Genomic DNA, 6,551 nt, shown 5'->3' on the forward strand with positions numbered 1-6,551 from the left:
AGTGCTGGCTGCTATAAGCCTATGCTAAATGTGTAGGTACTGAATAATATACAGTGCTGGCTGCTATAAGCCTATGCTAAATGTATACATGCTAAATGATATACAGCGGTAGTTGGTATACGTCTATGCTAAATGCATACATGCTAAATAATGTACAGTGATAGTTGCTGTAGGTCTATATCGTGTGTCGACACTCGAAACTTGGTTGCCGAGTGAGGAATGTGATTCTGTCTGGTATCACAGTACAGGCAGGTATGTCTTTAATTTGTCCGCCAGCTTCACTAACCCTGTAAACGTGACTTCAGAAGGTGAGATCAAACACACATCTCATAATTTGAAGGAATCTTTCTGACCATTAACTGTGCAGATTATTTTGAGCTTAATACCTTTTTGATTGACTTCCTACATTTTTCTGAACATCGTTTATTGCATAATGAAAATTGAAATTTGTACTGAGGAAGAAAAGTAACTTTGAAATGAGTATTATACTCTCTCGGTGTGACTTTCTCCTTCTACTGCTCATCATGGCGTGACTTTCTCCTTCTGCTCGTCATGGTGTGACTTTTTCCTTCTGCTCGTCACGACGTGACTTTCTCCTTCTATTGCTCGTCATGGTGTGGCTTCGCATTTAAACTGTAGCGGGCAAACAACGGTTAGGTGTTTTTCATGAAATTTCAAAAGACATCTCACATCCCGAACATGATCCCGTGGTTTTCCTGTGGTGTACTTTGGTATAGTCTGGTTTATACACAATACCATAAACTGACATCATATTCATATTTCACACCTCATGTATTAACTAATTAATCTTTCACATATATTTATCAATATCACTGAGCATTTTATTTCCTAAGTGTATAATGTAGTATGAAAACATTCTCAGGAGAGGTCAAATGATGAGGTTACTTTTTTATTTTGTTTTGCTTACATTTCATCTGTTAGGGGTACGACTAGGATGACATACAATATTATGTGGCAACTTTCCTGCATTGGATATAATTGTCTGCAACGGTCAATGTACTTACCAACTGGACGGAACTAGCTCATGCTTAATATATATATATACATACATACAACTAATTTTGAACCTAATGTGAAAACCAACAAACGACCAAGACTTGGTATACAATTAAAAATGTATTACAAAAATCACTAAGTATACAAATCAATACAAAATAGTGTACAGTCATTACAATGACAGTAAACAGTAGAGTGGTAGTGCAATATTCAATGGCAATAAATACTAGTATGATGGCAGTGGCCAGTATCAAATACGAAAATACAGTGGTGATAGCAAAAGTTCGTGATGATAATTTATATTCATCCAGCGGCGTAAGTGGTCAGGCTTCCGGTTAGTGGTCAGGCAGTCAGGGATGATGAGCGATCCTCACATGAAGCGCTAAAAAGCGTGAGAGACGAAATGTGTCAGAGATACCTGAACACGTTCTTGTCCCACTCTATATACAGCCTACATAAACAATCTACCAGAAATGTCTATACCGTGCCCTAAACCATGCAGAACATTACGAAATTTTCGGTTACATACTATCACTAGTATCTAAATATAGTAACTTCCTGACGACTGATCTATTTCCAATTGCAATGCCACGAGCGTTGTCCGAAATCAGCAGAAACAATGCAACATAGCGACAATCATTGTTCAACAATAAAATACACTGCCATCTAACAATATACATATATATATATTTCAGAGGACGATGAATCCTATCCCACTGTTGGTGTTGTTTGTGTCAACATTCGTGATCGAGCACTTGACAATGACCTATTCAAGAAAGCCGTTTGGTCCGAAAATGTGTGACCAGTTTTGTCGACAGGTAAAGCAGTGCACCGCTGTCTCGTTCTCCGCAGAACAACTGTCATGTCAGCTGTCAGTAAAAAGGGTTGAGGTAATTATTATTATGACATATGACACACACAACAAACACGACACACACGACATACACGACACACACGACTAACACGACATACACGACATACACGACACACACGACATACACGACACACACGACATACACGACACACGATTGACAAGACACACACGACAAACACGACACACGATTGACAAGACACACACGATTGACAAGAGACACACGACTTACACGACACACGATTGACAAAACACACACGACTTACACAACACACGATTGACATGACACACACGACATACACGACACACGATTGACATTACACACACGACATACGATTGACAAGACACACATGACGTACACGACACACACGACATACACAACACACGATTGACATGACACACACGACATACACGACACACGACTGACATGACACACACGACATACACGACACACGATTGACAACACAAACACGACATACACGACACACGATTGACAAGACACACATGACATACACGACACACACGACATACACAACACACGATTGACATGACACACACGACATACACGACACACGACTGACATGACACACACGACATACACGACACACGATTGACAAGACAAACACGATTGACACGACACATACGACTTACACGACACACGATTGACAAGACAAACACGACTTACACGACACACGATTGACAAGACTTACACAACATACACGACATACACGACACACGATTGACAAGACTTACACGACATACACGACACACACGACATACGCGACACACGATGGACATGACACACACGACATACACGACACACGATTGACAAGACACACACGACATACACGACACACACGACATACGCGACACACGATTGACATGACACACACGACATACACGACACACACGACACACACGACATACGCGACACACGATTGACAAGACACACACGACATACACGACACACACGACATACACGACACACGATTGACAAGACACACACGACATACACGACACACACGACATACACGACACACGATTGACATGACACACACGACATACACGACACACACGACATACACGACACACACGACATACACTCACAAAACTTCAACTGACGAAATATGTTCTTTTGATTTACAGAAGTCAGAGAAGAAGAACAACAAAATCCTCAACAATCAGAACATGGTTATGCAGGGCGGCCCTGAAGGTTCAGAACGTAAGTTTCCCCCCCAAGCAACCTTTACAGTAACCATGAGGATACACAGATCATTCATAACGTCTTTGCAGTTTCCATTTATCCTGACTAATCAGCATCAAATATATATTCGTGGGTTTCTCCAACATAATCAAATGTCTTCTCCATCATTCCTCAGACAAACCATTGCTAAACTAAAGTGTCATTAAAACCAACTCACTCACTCATTTATTTTATGTCAATGTAGACACAATTTTATGGATTACAACGTCTTTTATACTGTAAAAAGTTTTAATTTCTAAACTTTGACTGAATGAAGACCGGGGTTCGAGTCCCAATGGGTACACTGTCTTGGCATCGCTTACTCTTACGTGACTGGTTCTACTTATAAATAAAGCGACGCAACGACATGTTTTCCAATCTCATTAACATCATATCTTACTTCTTGCTAGCGCCAAACAAAGATCTGAGGACATCCCATTACGGGTCATGACAGACCGACCTTTAGCGAACTTTGACCGACCAAAGGAATGACTGACAAGAGGGCAACATTAGCCAGTATAGAAGAATAACTAATACTCGATTGCAAATCTGAAATCTGAACCCAAACAAATATCCCGGAATTGGTTAGATTGTATGGATTCAGGCATAAAGCTCATAACTCTCGTTCGGAATGTTATTTTATTTCGAGGTTGCATGATTAGGAAACACCATCCGACTGTCACTTTCATGATCTGGTAAGCGACCCCCTGACTGGTCGGCAGAAAGGCCGTTCTGACGTGACCCGTAATGGGATGTCCTCTGATCTTTTTTAGGGGTAGCGAGCACTATGATATGATTTTAATGAGATTGAATGTTTTCTAAACATATATGTACGAATCCAGTATGATATCATAACTGCATGGTTATGTTTGTTTGTTTGTTGTTTAACACCGCACTCAGCAATGTTCCAGCTATATGAAGGCGGTCTATAAAATAATCGAGTTTGGACCAGACAATCCAGTGATTGACATCATGAGCATCGATCTACGCAATAGGGATAGATGACATGTATCAACCAAGTCAGCGAGCATGACCACCCGATCCCTTTAGTCGCCTTTTACGACAAGCATAGTCGCCTTTTGCGACAAGCATGGGTTGCTGAAGACCTATTCTACCCCGGAATCTTGACGGGTCGGATGGTTATGTAGATGGTTATGTAGATGTTATGTAGATGGTTATGTAGATGGTTATGTAGATGGTTATGTAGATGGTTATGTAGAAAGTGTACATGGTCTTCTTCAAACAAGTCAAACAATGAAAACTTCAAACCATTAAGCCCAATTTTAACATTAAATTTCTTTTACATCTTTAAGTGTATATTCTTCAGAGACCAACTTGAAGCTGCACATGGGGCGGAGGACATGGGCTGACGCTATGAAGGCGTGTCGTCAGGATGGAATGAGTCTTCTCCAGATGGACACCAGACAGAAGCAACTGGCTGTGATCCTTCATCCCCGATACAACGATTTCAACCTCTATAGTAACTTGTTTTAGCAGTTTGACACATCCCTTGATAAGCGCAGATCATTTTGTCCTATAATGTTTTATTCATATGCGAGTGTTTCGTATTTTGCTGTCAGGATTTCTAGTGGTAACCGTCATTGTGACTTCCCGCCCATGTTAAAATGACGGGGTTGGTGTTGGGGTGGGGTTGGGGTTAAACTCACGAAGGTAAGTTCATTTGGAGCGGGGAGCCAGTTACTGCAGTTAAATATTCACTAATCGGATAGTAGGGGTGTTAGAAACGGGAGTGTTGGGATTTAAAAACGGGAGTGTGGGGATTTAGAAATGGGGGTGTGGGGATTTAGAAACGGGAGTGTGGGGGTTTAGAAACGGGAGTGTGGGGGTTTAGAAACGGGAGTGTGGGGGTTTAGAAACGGGATTGTGTTTTTTTTTTTAAAAGGGAGTGGGAGAGGGAGAGGAGGTGTTAGAAACGGTAGTAGAGGTGGGGTGTCAGAAACGGGAGTAGGGGTGGGGGTGTAGGTTTCAGAAATGGGAGCGGGCTGGCTGAGGGTGGAGTGGCGGGTGAGGGGTGATGGGTTGTTTGAATTATGTTTTCAAAACTGATTCAAAACACAGTGAAAAGAGAGACCAAACTAATGTTGTTGTTTTCACATCAAGCCAAATCACCTAAGCATGTGAACACAGAGACAATTTGTGTAGACACTTTTGAAATATATTCCAGCTCCCCCAATCTGGTATGTCAAATAGACGAAACATTTGTTTAAAACCCAACTCACCCAATCACCCAGAATGTATGCTTCTCGTATTGCAGAGATGTGGCTCGGCCTGACAGACCTGTACAACAACGACTCCTACTACTGGTCTAGTGGAGCACCGATCACCTATGCAGGGTGGGCGTACGGAGAGCCCACTCACGGCAGTCAAGACTGAGTGTATGTGGCAATGAACAGTATGAAATGGACAGACAGTAACTGTGAGAGTCAGAGGAAGTTCATCTGTGAAAAATAGTTGATGTAATTTCATTTTTTCGAACTCTGTGGTGGTTTCATGAAAACTGCACGCAGTCATCTTCTAATACTTTACAATTATTTTAAAAGTGTTCATTTAAGCCACGTGCATTATAGATCTGATAACCTTGGCAAAAACGTATCAAGCAAATTGCATCCAAACGCATTTGCGGATAATGCATCCAAAAAGAATGTAAGCATGCATTACCCCGGACACCTCCTCCATATTTACTAAGGTCACATGATGCTTTCTCATAATGAATAGGGGGCACGGGTGGCCTAGTCGTCTAAGGCTGTGCAGAGTTGCATCCCTTGGGCACGCCAGAAACCTATGATTGTGGATTCGAATCCCGGTTCGCCCCGACTATGTTTCTAGGTTTGTCAGCACCATACCCGTGCTCGTGGGTTTCATCGAAGTGGTAAACGTCTGAGAACTGCATCACTTCGGGCTCTCCTCCCACATTAAGCTGGCACGCCGTGATATAACTGTAATACTGTTAAAAGCGGCGTTAACCCCAACTCACTCACTCACTCATAATGAATATTGCGCAGCTAAAAGAAAATAGCATAAATGGCATGAAGGCATGAATGGAAATCATCAATTTGAAATGTAATCTGCTTCTTAGGTCTTGCAGTTTACATATACCGTAAGTCCGGTTTGTGTTCCACATGTCTTTCATAATACCCCCGGAGTCACAATGCAACGAGGACCGCCGCTCAAACAGCATGGCTCGATAAATACAATGTTTATTCCTAACACAGGATATTAACCATCTCCAAAAACACTCGGGTAATAACCTCTATATATGCAAAATACTATGTACTAAATAGTTCAGATTTATATATTTTATTGTGTAAACCGCATCGAGTAATATATAAATCCGAAGGAGGATTTAATGAGTGAGTGAGTGAGTTAAAGTTTTACGTCACATCGGCAGTATCTCAGCCA

The sequence above is a fragment of the Haliotis cracherodii genome, unplaced genomic scaffold, assembly GCF_022045235.1.
Source record: "Haliotis cracherodii isolate W230 unplaced genomic scaffold, xgHalCrac1.p SCAF_32, whole genome shotgun sequence".
NCBI lineage: Eukaryota > Metazoa > Mollusca > Gastropoda > Lepetellida > Haliotidae > Haliotis > Haliotis cracherodii.